Source organism: Amblyomma maculatum, chromosome 5 (assembly GCF_055883805.1).
Source record: "Amblyomma maculatum isolate TAMU_Amacu chromosome 5, ASM5588380v1, whole genome shotgun sequence".
Classification (NCBI taxonomy): Eukaryota; Metazoa; Arthropoda; class Arachnida; order Ixodida; family Ixodidae; genus Amblyomma; species Amblyomma maculatum.
Window position 1 is genome coordinate 41,674,215 of NC_139348.1, and position 18,687 is coordinate 41,692,901.

Genomic DNA, 18,687 nt, shown 5'->3' on the forward strand with positions numbered 1-18,687 from the left:
GCGCGTTTTTCGGAAGGTAGAGCTTGGGTTTGATTCGTTTGCGCGCGTCTTTTATTCCCTGTTCTTTCCATTCTGTTCGTGATCATTACATCAACCGGTGTGTGCAAAAATATGTTTTACGTGAATGGAGGCAATAAACTTTTCTTTACAGTGTAGTGCTTTGGTCTGTGAGTAACGTGCGTGTTTGTTTGTATGTACATAATAAAATCTCCTTCTAAGAGCCAAATTTAGATTCTGTTTGTAAATACTGATTTGTGATGTGTTTGTTAGTTAGGATGTATTTTATGTGCACTTTCCTTTGTTCTTATTCATGTGCATTTTCTGTTTTGGTGATTTGTCGCCGCTCATGTCATGTGAATGTTTAATGTGAATGTCTACTGTCTAATAAAACTTATATACAGAGAAGTTAGAAGTCTTCGAACAATTTTTCTGCTCTTATATGCTTCGTGATCAGCTTGTCACCTTTGATTCTGAAATAATAGCAATGTTTGTTCGGCATCAGTAGCTTTTATTTACACTCAGTACTTTGAGGTATGATGATACAATTACTCCTTCTTACCATGTGCTTTGTCTGTCCACGCATATACGTTGATGCTCCGTTTATGGGCGCAAAGCCTAATATATATCTGTGCAAAGGTTATCAGAGTTGCCTGCTCTCCACGTCAGTTCTTAGAGTCCTGTGAAGAGAAAGGGTGACTACAATGTTACGCTTGAATTGACCATATCAGCGTCGCCCCGCTGTTCACACGATGGCATTAGAGCTGAGTTTCGCAGCAAACCTGATAGTCAGCGTTGAAACTGGCCACATGTCCTGGTGGTAGTAAAACACCCAGGTAAAATCACATTAGTCTACATAGTAAACAGGTAATAATTCGAAATTTTATTCTTTTCAATCAAAACAAAAATATCAGACAAGTGTGACTATAAGTCACAGTGCAGTAAAAATCATTGCGATGCATTGACTATATCACTAATTTCCTCTAAAAAGTAAGATAAGGGCAGGTACGTCAACCAGACTCCTGTCCGTTCGTTTGCAAGTCGGACACACCACTCCTAGGCTATCGAGGCAATGTCGTATCACTTATTTGAAGGTTAAAATTGTATGCCGTATGATGAATAACAAGTAAAACTGAGAGATTTAGTATAATTTCACGCAGAATATAGTTCAGAATATCACCGCTTGCCTTGATTTTGCATTCCTTTTCGCTTCTGAGCAATGTCGTTACTAAAGCACGACTCTCGCAGTCATTGCTCTCTTGCCCGCTGCTGCTCTCGTCATCAAGCACGTGGCGATAATTGGCATCAGATACATCATACGAGCCCGAATAGCAAAGCCGCTGTAGGTGGCGATCTGAAAATGGAGGTTAGACACTGCAAATGATGTGGACGCTAAAGTTCTGCCTCTATTTGTATAATATACGACAGCGAGTGGCCACCGGTTGCAGCTCCCACTGCAGTTCCTTCTAGGAATGAAAAATTGATTCTAAAGGACCTGCCGCTATACCCTTAAAGCCTTATTCACACGACCAGGAGTTCCACCCCTCTCGACCGGCATGTTGTGTACACGTCATCACAACGAGCCGCCTTCGTACGCCATGTGCGCGAAGGGCCCCTTCAAAAACTGTCACGAAGACTACCTCGGGTTGAGTAAGGTTATAACTTTCCTGGAAATATTGCCGCGAAACCTGGAAAACTGTATTTTTTGTTTTTTTACCAGCTGCCGGCATGCAGCCTTATCACTGTGATTATGGCACGCATATCAATTCTGTTTTTTTTTTTTTTAATTCTCGATGTCGCGAGACACACCTTTTTAAGTTTCTTTGTAGCGCAGGATGCGCCGAGATCTGTCTGGAAGATCCCGACCCGTCGTGTACGTTTCTAAGATGTTCCAGGTTGTGCTAATAACAGTTTGTGACGTCATCTAGATATTTCGGGGCAGCCTTTAAATTGAGCATTGAAGTTTGCGACAGGCATTATTAGTTCGACGATCGACGAGCCCATTTGTTGCTATCGCCGTCGCCGAGTTGCTTAGTTCTTTTTCGGGCTCAAGTCAGCCTAATAAAGAGTTTCCTCCCTGCACTCCAAGACTTCATTTGTGTCATCGACCTAGTCACTACCACGTGACATCTGGTGGAGGTGCCGAATCCCGACACAGTGACGGACCCCACAGATGGCATCCGTCAAGCTGAAAGCACAGTTGATTTTCGTCCAATCCCGTAAGCCCCCGTTTCCAAGTGCGACCGGACGAGGATGCAGAAGACTGGCTGGACCTGCTCGAACGCGTGGCAACGTTCAACGCCTGGAACGACGAAGCGAAGGTAAGGCAAGAGTATTTTGCTCTTGAAGGATCTGCCCGTATTTGGTTTGAACGTCACGAGGCAGCTTTGAAGGGCTGGGAGATACCCAAGAAAGCGCTTTTAGCAGCCTTTGCGAGCGTCGTTCGAAAGGGAAGTGCCAAGGCCATCATCAGTCAAGACTTCAACTCCCAGATGAGACTGTCCTGGCTTACGGGGACGAGATCAAGCGCCTGTTTCGCCACGCCGAACCTAACATGACCGAAAGTGAGAGAGTGAAATGTTTAATGGGAGGCGTTAAAGAGTCGCTTTTTGCAGGATTTGTCCGGAACCCACCGAAAACTGTGGAAGAATTCGAAAGTGCCTTATTGACTTATTCAGGACGTCGTCCTGAATAAGTCAATAAGGCACTCGGTGTTCCTCAGGTGGGTGCTCCGACCGCTCCACTGCAAGAAGCAGCAGCCAGGAACCATGCTGCTGCATTAAGTCGCCCTGCGCCCCGGCGTGACTTTCCAAGCACTCGCCGCTACTGTCCTGTTCCTGAAAGTCGTCCCTTGGCTCCCGTCCGCCAAACCTACCAACGACACCCAAGCCCCAGGAAGTGCGATGCCTGGAGGACTGTGAACAACCGGCCATTATGCTTCCCCTGCGGTGAGGCCGGCCACATTCTACGCCACTGCCCGTACCGATGAGTCGGCATCCGCAGATTTGCAGTCGATGCCCCACGACCCCGTCCTTGTGAGCGACCACAAGAAATCGACGACTACCTGCGGATGGGAGAGCACCCATTGCCAAGGCGTCAATCACGCTTACCCCCGCCGTTCAGGGCTCGCTTTGCCTCGCCAGGCCAGAGCTACGTGCGAGGAAGGTCCCCTAGGCTGCGCAAGGGACACTAAATAGAGCAACCTTTGGAGATGAGGTTGCTCAACGGCAAAACGACGAAGATCCTACGCCGCCGACGACCACTAACGACGACGCAGCCTTTTCACTACCGCTCTACATGATGACATCGACGAAAACACGACCGGAGTGCAAGCCGATACCGCCGCCCAGCGAAGTAACAATGGTATGACACGGCCGTGACCTTAAGAAACGACGGAGCCGCGATCGGACACCAAGGTCCACGTGCAATGCGAGGATGCGAACAAGCGACCTTGAAGTTGTTGCAGACGGTCGCAGAGTCACTACCCTAGTAGACACCGGGGCTGACTAATCACTCATCTTTGAACTGTTAGCCTCCCAGCTCAGGGAAGTTACGATCACTTGGGATGGCCCAATGATTCGCACCATAGGTGGTAACCTGATTACACCATCGTGACGATGCACTGCAAGAATAACCTTAAATGGGCGCACTTGTCCAATCAGCTTTGTGGTCCTGCAGCAGTGTTTCCTCGACGTGATCGTAGGCATGCACTCCATAAATAAACATAGGGCTATCATCGACCTGCTACCAACCTCATCAAGGTCTCTGCAGACAAAGTCATACCTGTTACGACGACTTCGACGAAACACATCGCTCTAAACGTTCTCGACGGAGAATTGATCACGCCGTCCCGATCAAGCATCGTAGGCTGCGTGGGCAGCGCAGACATCGAACTCGCTGAAGGCAATGTCGAAGGAAATACCCGATTACTCTTAGAACAGGCATCGTGAAATTCCGGAGAGGAAATGCTCAGGTGCTGGTAACAAACTACACCGAAGAATACTGGTATCTCAACAAGGGCACGACGATCGCTTTTCTGGACGAATTAGCGGACCTTCGAGATGTATCCCCCTTCCACGGCCAACCCCTGGAAGACGCACCTCACCAATTTCGTCAGCCCACATTTGAAATCAACCCCGCTTTAACCCACAGCAGAAAAGACCAGATTCGCAGTCTTCGAAACTAGAGTGAGTGCTTCTCGTTATTATTGATGGTACGACAAACACCACTGGCCAAGCACCCAATTTTAACGGATGAACAAGCCCGACCTCTTCGTCATAGCCCCTACCGCGTCTCGCCGCAAAAACGTCAGGCCTTCCGCGAGCAAGTGGCTGAAAGGCTCCGAGACGAAGTTATCCAGCCATCAAAGAGCGTCTGGGCGGCACCAGTCGTTCTGGTGAAGAAGAAAGAGGGGACACTACGCTGCTGCGTCGATTACCGCCGCCTAAATAGCATAACGAAGAAAGATGTTTACCCTCTTCCTCGCATCGACGATCCTCTTTACCGGCTCTGCAATGCGAGGTACTTCTCATCAATGGGGCTGAAGAGCGGATATTGGCGAATTCAGGTTGATGAAACAGATCGCGAGAAGACCGCATTCATCACACCGCACGGCATTTTCGAGTTCGAGGTGATGCAATTTAGCCTGTGCTCCGCACCAGCGACGTTTCAACGAGTAGTAGATGCTGTGCTGGCAGGCTTGAAGTTGCAGATTTGTCTGATATACTTGGATGATGTCGTTGTATTCTCCTCTAGCTTTGAAGACCACCTAAAAAGCAGAGAAATGCCCCTTTGCCTACGAGGAACAGCTGTTCCTGGATCATATCGTTAGCAAGGGTGGTGTTCGCATTGACCCTTAGAAAACGGCTACGATCGCGCACTTTCCACCGCCTACCGACATGAAAGCCGTCCGCAGGTTCCTTGGGCTGTGCGCTTATTATCGAGGATTTGTCATTAACGTTACGCGCATTGCCGAGCCGTTGACGCAGCTTATAAAGACTGAAGTAGCTTTTCGATGAGAAGCGCCGCAAGAAGAAACATTCGACGAACTTAAGGGCCGCCTACAGTCTCCTCCTATCCTGGGCCACTTTGATGAAAACGCCGAGACTGAAATACACACCGATGCAAGCAGTTTGGGCCTAGGTGCTGTTTTAGTTCAAAAGAGCACCGGACAGGAGAAAGGTATCGCCTACGCTGGCTGTTCCATGTCGAAAGTTGAACCAAATTATTTGACGACATAGAAAGAATGCCTTGCCATCATTTTTGCCACATCACAGTGTCTCCATATTTGTACGGACGACTATACAGGATTGTGATCGATCACCATGTTCTTTGCTGGCTCGCCAACTTAAAAGATCCTTCAGGCCGCCTTGCGCGATGGAGCCTGCGTCTTCAAGAATTCGACATCACAGTCTCAAGTCTGGCCGCAAGCACTCCGATGCTGACTGCTTGTCACGAGCCCCCGTTGATGATCTAGCCACCGAAAGAAGACAATAAAGACGTCTTTTTGGGATATGTAAGCGCCAGCAGTTTTGCAGAACAACAGAGATCATACCCTGAGCTGACAGCGCTAGCCGATTACTTAGAAGGGAAGATTGCTTCCTCTCCCGCTGTATTCAAGTGTCAGTTGTCCTCCTCCGTGTTAGAAATTGACACCCTTGTGAAGAAGAACTTTGCATCCAAAAGGAACGCACACTTTTTTGTTGTGCCTCTAAACCTCAGAGACGAAAACTCTACAAGCGTGTCACGATGAGCCAACGGCAGGAAATCTCGGCCTAGCACGCACATTGCATCGAATCCGCAAAAAAGTATTATTGGCCACGATCAGCTGCCGATGTCGCCAATTATGTCAAAACGTGCCGTGAGTGCCAGCGACGCAAGACCCCTCCGGCGAGACCTGCTGGTCTACTGAACCCGATACCACCCCCAACTAAGCCTTTTTAAAAAATAGGAATGGACCTCCTGGGACCCTTCCCAACTTCATCGACGAGAAATAAGTGGATCATCGTAGCTGCTGATTACATGACCCGTTGCGCCGAAGCCGAAGCGCTTCCTAGTGGTTCCGCCATGGAAGTCGCCAAGGTTTTCGTCGACTAAACCCTCTTACGACACGACGCCCCAGACGTTATCATCACGGACATGGGAACAACATTTACGGCAGAGCTCACTCAAGCCACCCTGAAGTACCGCCAGACAAGTCACCGGAGGATAACTGCCTACCATCCCCAGACCAACGGACTTACGGATAGCCTCAACAAAACGATCGCAGGGATGATCTTCATGTACGTGAACACCAAACACAAGACCTGCGACGCCATACTGCTGTGATCTTCGCGTATAACACAGCAGTCCAAGAGACGACCAGAGCGACCCATTCCAATCTTGTGTGCGGCAGGGAGTCCGCGACGACGCTCGACGCAATGCTGCCGCACGTAACCAACGAGGACAACCTTAACGTCGCCGCCAACCTACAGAGTGTAGAGGAAGCCCAACAACTCGCACGGCTTCGTATTAAAGACCAAGAGCGCACCGACAACCGATGATACAAATTACGACGACGTCACGCACAGTACAATTCAGGAGACCAAGTGTGGGTTTGGAGACCAATTCACCGTCGCGGACTAAGTGAAAAGTTGTGTCGATACTTTGGGCTGTACAAAATCATTTGCCATGTCGGACCACGGGTCTATGTAGTCATTCCCGACGGTACGTCAGCATCACAACGGCGACGCGGACGCCCAGAAATCGTACATGTACGACTGAAGCCATATTACGCGCGTTAAAGAATCTGGTTTTTAAACTTTGTAGTGTTTAGGTTGGTTTGTTTTGTGTGATTGAGGTGATGATATTTTAAGGGGCCAGTAATGCACCGAAACCTTCAGAACTGTTTACGACTAGGCACGTTGGTAAGGGTTCATTTTTAACCAGCCAAAAGACGAGACACAGGGAAGAAGAGGACAGGACAAGTCTGGACTAGCAACCGATATACCGAACACATTAATAAAAGCCAATTCATCATTATCCACAGTGATGCAGTCTTGCACACACCTTAGAAGTCCGTCCTGTGGCAAAGAATAATATAAGTCATCCACATCAATGCTCATTGCAGAGCACCTACCCGGATTTCTGTCCCTTAAAAGCTCCAGCATCTTAGAAGAACTCGGAATCAAAAACGAGTCCTGAACTTTCAACATCTTTAGATGCTTCTTCAAAAATTCCGAAATCTCGTATAGCAGCGCACGTTAAAGATCGCCAGGTGGTCGAAATTACTCCACAGCCCTACACTACAGCTCCTCTTTCTCTCTTTCCACTTTCACTCCCACCTTCCTCCCTTCCCCTACGGCGCGGCTCAGGTGTCCACAGACACAAGTGTGACCGACATTGCGCCTTTCCCTTCCTACCAACCAATCAACCAACCAACCTAACCCAACCCAACCAAACCCAACCCAAACCAAACCAGGCCAAACCAACCCAAACCAAACCAACCCAAACCAACCCAAACGAACCAACCAACCAACCAACCCAAACCAACCAACCAACCCAAACCAACCAACCAACCAACCAACCGACCGACCGACCGACCGACCGACCGACCGACCGACCGACCGACCGACCGACCGACCGACCGACCGACCGACCGACCGACCGACCGACCGACCGACCAGGTTCGACGTTGAGGTTGAGCAAAGCAGTACGAGATTTCGGAATTGTTGAAGAAGCATCTAAAAATTTTTGAGTGCGCTGACATCGCACAGCACACGGAGGCGAAACGAAGTGGCGTCCGTGTGCTGTGCGATGTCAGCGCACGTTAAAGATCCCCAGGTGGTCGAAATTACTCCGTAGCCCTCCACTACGGCTCCCCTTTCTCTCTTTCCACTTTCATTCCCACCTCCCTCCCTTCCCTTACGGCGCGGTTCGGGTGTCCACAGAGCAAGTGTGACAGTTACTGCGCCTTTCCCTTCCTGTGAACCAATTTAACTTTAACCCGTTTTTGATTTCGAGTTTTTTTAAGGTGCTAGAGTTTTTAATCGACAGAAATCCGGGTACTCTGCAGTGAGCATTGATGTGGAGGACTTATATTATTCTTTGCCACAAGACCGACTTCTAGTGTGCAAACCTGCATCACTCTGGATGATAGTGAATTGGCTTTTATTAATGCGTGAGGTATATCGGTTGCTAGTCCAGCCTTGTCCTGTCCTCTTCTTCTTTGTGTCTTTACCTTTGGCTGGTTTTAAAAATGAACCCTTCAAAACTGTATTATTGTTTTTTAACAGCCGCCTGCATGCGCCCTTTTCGCTGTGATTCTGGCACGCGTATCTATTCCGTATTCTTTGTTTATTGAGGCTCAATGTCGCGAGAAGCACATTTATCAGTTTCTCTGTCGCGCAAGATGCGCCGAGGTCTGTCTGGAAGATTCCGACCCGTCGCGTATGTTTATACAATGTTCCAGGTTGTGCTACTAACAGTTTGCGACGTTGTCTAGGTGGTTCGCAGCAGCCTTTAAATTGAGCGTTGACAAGTTTTGCTATCGCCGCCGCGGATTCACTTAGTTCCTTTGCTGGCGCACCTCAGCCCAATAAAGAGTTTCTTCCCTGAACTCCAAGACTTGTGTCATCGACATTCTCACCACCACGTGACAATATTGCGAGGCGCGCTCTGCGGGAAACTTGATTTTCTAGTTGGTGGTCGGTGGCTGGTGATCATATCGTTTTTGCAGGGCGCTCCTTGCTATAGCCTAGCTTATTATAAAGAAAAGAGCAACAGTTTTTGCTATTTCCTGGTGGGAAAATACTCATCATGTTCTGATGTCGGTTGCGCTAACTATAATGAAACAAGCTGAAACACGTCGGAAGGTCACTACGAAGCGGATGACCGAAGCATCCCTCGCAAGTTTTGGGACACACAAACAAAATATTTTTTACTAAATAATTGAAGCAACCAGTCCGATGTCGCAACAGGTGCAGCATTGAAGAGAGAGGAACAATTTAGACTGCAATGCTTACTTGCAGCCAGTTACCTTTGCGTCTGAGAGAAAAGTAGACAAAACGAAGTCAGAAAAGTTGTAGCAATTTAAAAACGCATTGTGGAAGTTGCTAACGTACTGCAGTGTGTACATACTGATTAAAATTTTGATAAATTTAACATCCTTAACCGACCGAATTTATTCACTGTCATGCTTTCGCGCATGTGTAAAGCTGCTCTTTTAAGTAAAGATGATTATAGTTTTAAAACTTTCTCTTAATTCGATACAAGTCCGGTTCTACAGTGCGAATTCAAACTTGCAGTCTTTTATTTTATGCTTGATCGCTTATCATACCCGATCATCGCACTGGAACTTCCTTAAATAAAGAGAATTCTTTCCACACATTGCTCTACCATAATTAATCTCAATGGGTATGTTTTTGGTGGCCGCGCAAGAATGTGTGCGTTAGGCAGCATTAAAATGTTCTAGTCCCAGGGCATGTTTTAAACGGGCAGTGTGCTGACTTTTTCAATTATTTTTGCTTGCTTCATTGGAAAACTTCATTGCCGAAATAATGAATAAATGGTTGTGGAGCTGACAAACATGGCCGAACCATTGAAAATGTAGATTCGTTTTCGCAGTGTTGGTTCGTGTCTAGAAAGACGCACGTTATCGACACGACTTCAGTGCTCTAAAAGATTACATGACATGCAGTTAGTATAACAACTCTATGGAGTTCTATGAGCACAATGACTGCCGCGCCGTTTCGATAGCGTAGAGGGCTCCATAACTAAGTAGCACTGATTTTGTTTAATTCAAATTTTTAGTGCCAAAATACCTTAAGATAGAATGAATTGAGTGAATAACTAAGTAAATCCGGTGACAGATCCGCGTATTCTGCCGCGAACCATTTAATTCATTATTTGGTCTTTTCCAACAGTCACCAGCGACCTTATTTATTTATTTAGGAATACTGTCAATCCCGTGTGGGATCGTTACAGGCAGGGCACAAAACGCATACATAAAGTCAGAAAATATTTGGAACATGTTCAAAGACAGGGACAATCATTTAAAATGAAAAGAAGATTGCGGTCATTGTAGCGCATGTACCGACTCTGTACTCTTTGTTACTTCATGCTCGATATCGCGAGATGGGGCTTCATCGCTCCTTCTCAGGCAATATGCACCGAAACGTATCTAGAAAGATTCCACACACTCGTGTGTTTCTATAAAACAAATCATGCGAGTCACTGTTTGCGGCTTTGTGTAGATCATTATTCGCCCTTTAAAATGGGCGTTAACCAGAGCGTTGGGCATTCGTAACACGACTGCTTAGCACGATCGCTGCTATCGCAGCCGTCGAGTTGCTAAGTTCTTTTGAGGGGCAAGACAGCCCCAATAAAATGTTTATTTCAGCTAAATCCAGGTCATGTTGCCTATGGCCTTATCACTACCAGGTAACAATGCCAAGAACTGTCTTTGCCTATAGCAACACTGGTGACGGCAGCACCGCTAGAAATTTGGCGGCGTCTTTGGGTGTGCGATTTTCAATTTTTGAACGCATTTTTAAAGCAAATAAAGCAAGGTTACAGAATAAAACTAGATGTAATAAATTGAAAAAAAAAACGTAGGATGCCTTAAGTTGATAGAAACAACACTACCTGCCATTATGAAGCTGTGGCACAGTTGTAAAATGTAGGATACTCACTTCAGACACTCCAAACGGATGAAATAGCAGCAAGGAAAGGAGCGAAGGCGAGGTGGTGTGGAGAGGTCTTCAGAGTAGAGGGCAAGGTCCAAGCATAGAATGCCGGTTGAGCAGTCAATAAGGGCTGAGTGAGCGGTCAAGAAGTCAAGGCCAAGTATCAAGTTAAGGGGGAATTCATGAAGGAAGGTGAATAACACTGGTGTGTAACGACTAGCAATGGTTACGCGAGTGGTACACATGCCAAGCTCGGCACTACAGCTGTCATTGTCGATATGAATGATGAGCGAAATTGCTGGCGTCTTGAGTTTCTTCAGGCGACGACGAAACGAGGAACTGAGAACAGAGAGTTGGGCACCGGTGTCAGTAAGAGCAGAGACTGGATTGTCATCGACAAGGACTTCGATGAGGTTAGATTGCAAAGAAAAGGTCAGCAGAGGTCAGGTAGAACAAGATTAGTACGGGACGGGTTGAGTTGGGGCGCGGAACGGCGCGGTGCACAGTCCACTTCTTTTTAGATAGTGGAATAGCCATGACGCAAGTACCAGTTTTTTGCGGCAGTGACGAGAGATATGACCAACAAGGGAACAAGCGAAGAAGATTGGGTGATTGTTAGTGGTACGCCAATCATTAGATTTACAGTAGGGGTACCGAGGCATGAAACTGGAGCTGGAGGCAGCAGCGACCACAGGAGGGCCTGAGTTGGAGTCGATGGTGTTCGGGACATGGCCAGAGAGATGCCCATATTAGCATCCTCCTGGCGAACAACAGACTGGATGAAGGATACTGTAGGCAGGGTGTTGTAAGTCATCTGCGATTAGGAAACAGCGGGAGCCATGTTCTCGAGTTCGCGGCCGACAATACGGGCCAAAGTATTCTGGATGGAAGGTTGACGGAGAGTAGGCAGGACAGTACAGGACGAGCTAGCAGCTATGGTCGACAGGCGGTCAAACAGTGACATATGCGTTCTTGGTTCGCGTGTTCGAAGCGCCGGTACACCTGAAGAATAGAGTCCACAGTAGAACAATCCTAACACAAGAGGAGGTGCTAAGCGTCGTCAGCTATACCCTTTAGTATGTGAACCACCTCGCCTTCCTCAGTCATGGCCGAGTAGACTTCCCGGTACAGGGATAGTGCGTGTTGTATGTATGAAATATAGGATTCGGAAGAAGTTTGGGCGTGAGATTCCAGATCTTTCTTGGAAGTGAGGTGGCGTCTTATAGGTTTGCCTAAGTGGTCGTGAAGCTTTTGCTTGCCCCAGATGTGGCCCCAGATATCAGCTCGTCCAAAAGGTGCCCGCGTCCCTGGGTTGAGCCATGCCGAGAGCTGGGGCGGCGGCCGTAGGTGAGGAGGCGTCTGTGGACATGGTGACGGTAGCGAAGTGGCGTCCACTGCGGAGATCCAGCATATTTTACGGGATCGATTATTTCTTATCCACCAAAAATGTTACGATTGAAAATCACACACCAGTGGGAAACACCACTTTGGAATCGATGGGCACCCCTTTTACCGCTCAGCTAGACACTCAATGTCGTCTTCGTAAACCGATCCAGACACTTCATTTTCACTTGCCGAATGCCAGCATGACATCATGATACGTCAGGTAACAATTCGAATTCCAGTAAACCAAAGAAGTAATGGTCGTTAATTCAACATCTTCCGGACAGTGACGACATCTTTGTTCCGTGGACACCTTACCTCGTCGTAAGGGAAAGGGGAAGTGAAAGTAGAAAGAAAGAGGAGCCATAGTGGAGGGTTATGGAGTGATTTAGACTATCTAGAAATCTAAAGTGCACATAAATCGTACAGCCCAAGACACCTCCTTGTTTTGCTTTCGGCGAAAGGCAGCCTCCGGCGGTCGGCCAATTTACATTTATGACCCTCAGATGTGCCTTATAATGCAAAAAATGAACGCATTGTAAGAAAGGTTTAAACCCGTTAAATGGTTGTACTCTCGATGTGCGTAGGAACAGGCGGCTAGTCAGGCAAACAAAGGAATGTGAATCTATATCAATCAATGCATTTCTAATAAGCCACTTGGCACGTGACAGCAAAGCTTCATCTTTGTGAGACTCATGGGGCGCTAAAGTGTCGTCAAGAGTAGAGGCGACAGCTTTGCTGTGAGAACATCTTGAGCTGTAACTTACCACGGTGGTAGTAATTAGCACCACGTATTAGAGCTGCTAGTAGTGCTTATTAGTTTCACTCATTAGTGGTTTTAATATCCGCAAGATTTTGCTGTAATATAATGCGGGATTTTTGCATGCTCTATGTAAGAGGCGGTCCCATAAGCTCCAAAAATCATCTCAGCATCGTCCTGAGGGGTGCATAGGAAGCGCCCGTTTTGGAACCAATAGAGACCGCTTTGCCGCCGTTTTCCCGAAAGAGTTCGAGTGTGCCGATAAGCAAAGCATCCCTCAAACCGAACAACGGATTCGTATGTGTCGTCGCTGATTGGCCAACTATTTCAAGGCGTCAGAACTATGTAAGGGTACTTCAACTAAGACCGGAAAATCGTATAGCTTTTTCCTAATTTCATTTTTCCTTATATCCATAAAAGACAATTGGAGAGTGAACAACTAAGGGTTGGCAATAACTGTAAAATAAAACATAAAATTGCTGCTATATCAGTAATCGTGAGTATATGTAAGCATGGCATTGGTACTGGCATAGCCCGATTTCAGCATTCTTCTACTACGGCATATAACTTGCAAAACGCTTCCTTCTGCTGCTTTATTCAGGCTCCATAACTTCTTAAACCGCCGTGACAGTTACGGCACTGAAATGAATGATCGAAAAGCGTACGCGGTGGTGAAGGGGCTTCCCAATATGGATTTTGGCCATCAGCGCCTTCAATGCAATAAAGCTGCAGATGCAGCGGCCCGCGCAGCACATTCTCAGGGATCCTGCGTGCTTCTCTGAGCAGCCTCAATGTCACACCCTGCTTCGCTTCAGTACAATCTGAGCCTATTTTCTGCGAGCAGTGCCGTGTGTATTAGCTCAGAAGAAATGTCCATCTGCTACACAAGAACGCGTCATATGTCGCCTTCTAACCAATGCGCTGCTCTGAGTGGCTATAGTAAAAGATTTTGATCGAAAAATCAATGCCTCGTGTCAACAATATGGTGGTTTGACAGATGCCTACCACATAGTGTGAGGCTGTAAAACATCCCAAAGTAACCCCTATTAATCCCCCCACTCGAGATGCCCGAAACGCGACCCTGCTCAGCAGCTGAGCAACGAGCTCTGGTTCAACGGGAGCGGCTTCAAACCACTTCGTGCTGCTCCCATTCTGACCAATCCGCCCTCCCCCATCCCCCTTTAATAACGCCCTGGAATATTGGCGACACCTTGTTATGCGGTACCCAAGGGGATCACCCTCTCTCGTTACCAAATAATTGTTCTCATCACCACCACTTCTTCAAGCTAAACGGAGACAGGCTTCATTCAAAATACCGGAATATGCTCCCGCCTCGACCGCCGGCATGAGATATACTCTATAGGTGGTCGTGGTAGAAAGATTTACAGGTAATGTTACAGAGGGCGGGGACATTGCCCCTTACATTGCATTCAAGACCCACCTACTTGTACGGAGGACTCTCTTACAAAGCAAAGAAAAGGCTTGGAAGGCTATCCGAGCGAGAGCGCATGTATGATCTTGCGCTGGTCCTTAAATGAGGTACTGGTGAGTAGGTTCTCCCAGTAATCTAGGGCCACCTCGGTTGAAGGAGGATGAGGGAATGAAGGGAATGTGAGTAATGTGTGTAAAAAGTCGCCAGGTTTGCCACAGAGCTTGCTGGAGGAAGAAAACTGGTCAGGAAAGCGGGTGTGGAGAATGATGGGGTGTGGGGCTGTGCGTGTTTGTAGCTTGCGCCAATAGGCAGCCTGTGTTATTGTGAGATTCGAGGAAGATGGTGCGTAAGTCCTCCTATTTTCGCGGTGGTAGGTAAGGATGTCACGAAAAGATAGCAGGCACTTCTCGGCATCTGAGGAAGACTGCTCCTCCTCAGCTGGACAGTGGGACCTCGGGCCAGGGAGTGATCCTCCTTATTACCGGGAAGGCCCGCATGCGTGGGTGTCCAAATAAGGATGAAATAAGAGTTGCCAAAACCGCAAAAGGCGGTGGGTGTTGGGGGACACTGAACCATTGGCAAAGTTTAACGTAGCTGTTTTAGTATCCGAAATTATCTTCGCGGCGGGCGTGGATGTCATGGCTAGCGCAATGGCTGCCTCCTCCGCCTCTGTTGTAGAAACGGTGAGAATTGAGCATGCAGAGAGAAGTTTTGCATAATAGTTAGTAACTGCTAGCACCTTACGATGGGTGTTTGCATAAGTGGCCGCGTCTACATATACTGCATAAAGTCTTCTCCATATTGTCTGTGTAAGGCTTGTGCCCTGGCTGTTCTACGTTTCGCGTCGCGTTCTGAGTTCATGTTCTTAAGAAAGGGGATACCAAATTTTGGAGCGAATTGCAGGAGGTAATGGGGTGCCTTTAGATGGGAGTCCTATTAAAGATATGTGTGTACGCGAAAAGCGGTCAACATGGTTTCACTACGTTTGAGAAGGTGCCGGGAGGAAGGCGCTGGGCAGTTTTTGTACAACTGCGGAGTAAAGAGTTCACTCAATCGCGTTCCTTGCTAATGAGGGGTAAGTATGAAAGAGCGTATGCGACTCTGCTGGCAACATATGCTTGTGTGAGGCGAAGTGTATTTCTTTTATGAAGTCCTGTTTTTCGAGGTGCTACACGGCGGATGAGTCGAGTAGTTTGATGAGCATGAGTCTGGACTGTTTTCATTACATCTCCATGTGCTGCATGGGAGTAGAGATTAATTCCTAGTACTCTGATTTGAGTTACTACGGGAATCGGTTGTGTACCGAGTGCAGAGTGATAGGTGGGCTATCAAGATTTCTAGATTTTGGTTGGTAAAGGAAGAGTTGAGATTTAGACGGTGAGCATGATAGGCATCTCTCCTTCACATAGGTGTCAGTAGTGTTGAGGGCTGTTTGGAGGCGTCTCTAGGGTGGCATCACTGCCTCTACATGTCCAGACAGTGATGTCATCCGCATAAAAGAAGAAATATATGTCTGGAATCTGAGAAAGTTGTTTTAGGAGATGAATAATGGCAATATTAAAGATTGTCGGTGAAAAGACCGCTCCTTGAGGTGTTCCTCGAGCACCGAGCTTGGTGTTTCGAAGCGTATAAGGGCCGAGTGTGAGAGTCGCTGTTCGGTTGCTGAGGAAGGCCCTTATGTAGTTACACATGTGTATCGTCTACATGTATCCTTTGCAGATTATCAAGAATGGCAGTGTGTATTACATTATCAAATGCTTTGGTGAGGTCGAGTCCAAGAATGGCTCGTGTATCACGAGTTTTTGAATCAAGGATATGATGCTTTTGCTGTAAGAAAACACCTTGAGTGGCCAGACCCGAACGGAAACTAAGCATGCAGTTTGGCAAAAGCTCCCGTTCCTCCAAAATGCTGCTTAGTCGTGTATGAAAGATGCTTCATTATTTTCCGACACAAGAAGTGAAGGAGTCGAAGATTGGTGGGGAGAAGCGGTTTTCCTGGTTTTGGTATAAATACTCCTTTTGCCTCTTTTCACTGGGCTGGCAAAGTGCCATGTTGCCAGCATTCATTAAAGTAATTGCTTGAGAGGGATATGGAGGGGGCGTCTAAGTTGCGCAGAGTTCAGTTGGTTATATCGTCTAACCCGGGAGCTGAGGAGGTATTTAGGTTCTGAAGTTCTGCCATTATTTCTGCTTTAGTGATAGGCAGACTTAGAAGGTTATTTGGCTGTGTTCTATTGGTACCCTATGCATTCAACTCCGGAGCGAAATGCGTGCCACTCGTGGCGGCGAACACGTCCTTGTCATAAAGACGACGGCGCACGCAAAGCTGTGCCGTGCTGTGCGCGTCGTCACAGATGATGGACAGTGGCATGTCACAAATGAGCTCTGCGCTTCCTTCTCGATCACAAGTGCCGCATAAAAATAGCCGGACACACTACTGTGTTGTAGGCTGCAGTATTAGTTAATCTAAGAGAAGGCACCTATGTCGAGGGCAACAGGAGAGGGTCGTAGAAAGTTTTGATGCGGCTCACGTACACAGCTTTGCGGCCGCGATGACGCATGTCCGAAGAGGCATTGAGTAGCCCCACGATATAATTTCAAGCGGAGGTTTGGTGGTCCATGCGGTAGGGGCCGCGGTGCTCGGTTCGAAATTTTGATGACAATCTTGGTGGGGTGCCAGGAACCCAGAGCCAAACAAGGGATTCTGTACAAAAAACGTGTGGCGTCTGCTCTTTGTCGCGAAGATGCTTTTGGCGGCCTTGAGATTCTGATAAAACTGCGAGCAAAGTGGCGACGTTCATCAACATGCTTCGCAACGTCTAAAAGGGGATTACACTCGGAGGAGTCGGGACGATATGGTAAGATAGTGTCTACCGTGGACGATGCCTCACGCCTATAGAAGAAGAAGAAAGGGCTAAATCCGGTGGTTAACTGCGTGGCGGCGTTGTAAGCGTACGTTGCGAAAAGAAGTACAGCGTCCGAGTTGGTCTGATCGGCGGCAACGTACATTATGAGCACCTTTCTGATCAGTTGAGTAGTCAGTCACCCCAATAATTGGAGGGTGGTAGGCTATGGTGATCCGATGTATGTCAAACGAGCGACAGAAAGAGCCTTAGGAAGCGCGGGAAGAGGTTCTGCGACTTACCCGCGCATGGCTTGCTGCAACTTCGGCCCCAAAGGAGAGGTAGCGTCAGGACGCTGGTGAACGAGGGATAGTTTACGGGCAATTTCTGGAACAATCTGTTTTATTTTTGCAGCAAGAACGCCTGTTCTGAGTCAGATGTTAAGCCTGCAAGAGACTGCGAGTGTTCGAGCGAAGAACAAGTGAGGTACGGCCCTTGTGTAACTCATCAAATTTTGGCAGGCCTTGATAGCGTCGACGACGGTTGCTGGAGATTTGGCCAGAAGCATCCGGAACGCGTTATCGTCAATTCCTTGTATAATGGGATCAATCGTGGCGCGTTTTGGCATTGAAGCGTCCACGCGCTTTCACAGGTCTACAACATCCTGAACATAACATCCTGAACATAACATCCTGAACATAACATCCTGAACATAACATAACATAACATAACATCCTGAACATAACAGGAAGGTGTGCATGGCTATGCAGGCGTTGCTCAACGCGCAGCATGCGCACTGCAGGCTGCCCGAAGATATTGGCAAATTTTTATCTTAAAAGCAAACCACGATGCGCTATCGGCCTCATGGTTGCGGAACAACAGACTGACAACGTCCGTTAGGTAGAATATGGCATTGAATTTTTTGTCGTCGTCCCATTGGTTGTGAGTTATGACCCGCTCTTATGAGGACTGCCAGTCTTCCACGTGGTGGTCACCGATTCCACTGAAGATAGGAGGATCCCGCTGGCGCAAAGCTCCAGCGCAGAAGACGGGGGACGAGGAGCCGGTTGGACTAGGGGTGGTAGCGTCGGTCGTGGGTGTTGTCGGGAGTGTGCGGCTGCAGAGCTCCAGGGTGACAGGAAATCTTCACTTCCACCAAGTCAAAGGGGTTTTACTGAGTGTTTTAACAGGGAATATAGCCCCCTGTAAGCGGAATGCCGAACAACACAAGAACACAGCCAGTCTGGCACACACAAGCGAGAACGAGCAGCGCAGCGGCACTTCGTCATTCTCTTTCTTGTCTTCATGATATGCTTTCGTGGTTCACTACACGTACATGAATTCGCCTACTGGAACAAAATTTTACGGCTTCCTAACGCGGCATTGGGAGGCGGAATGAATGAAGTGCTGGATTCTCCTTTATCGTCAAAAAAGTAAGTTCAAGCTCCGTTTTTTACGCACGTCATGCTTCAGATATACACTTGTTGACGTCTTAAGGTGCGAAAAAGGGTCATTTCTTGGCATCAGCCATGCATGCTACACATACATGACGTTGGATGAAGGCGTCGTAGATCTTTCATTACATGCGTATAGCAAAGTATGCTGCTT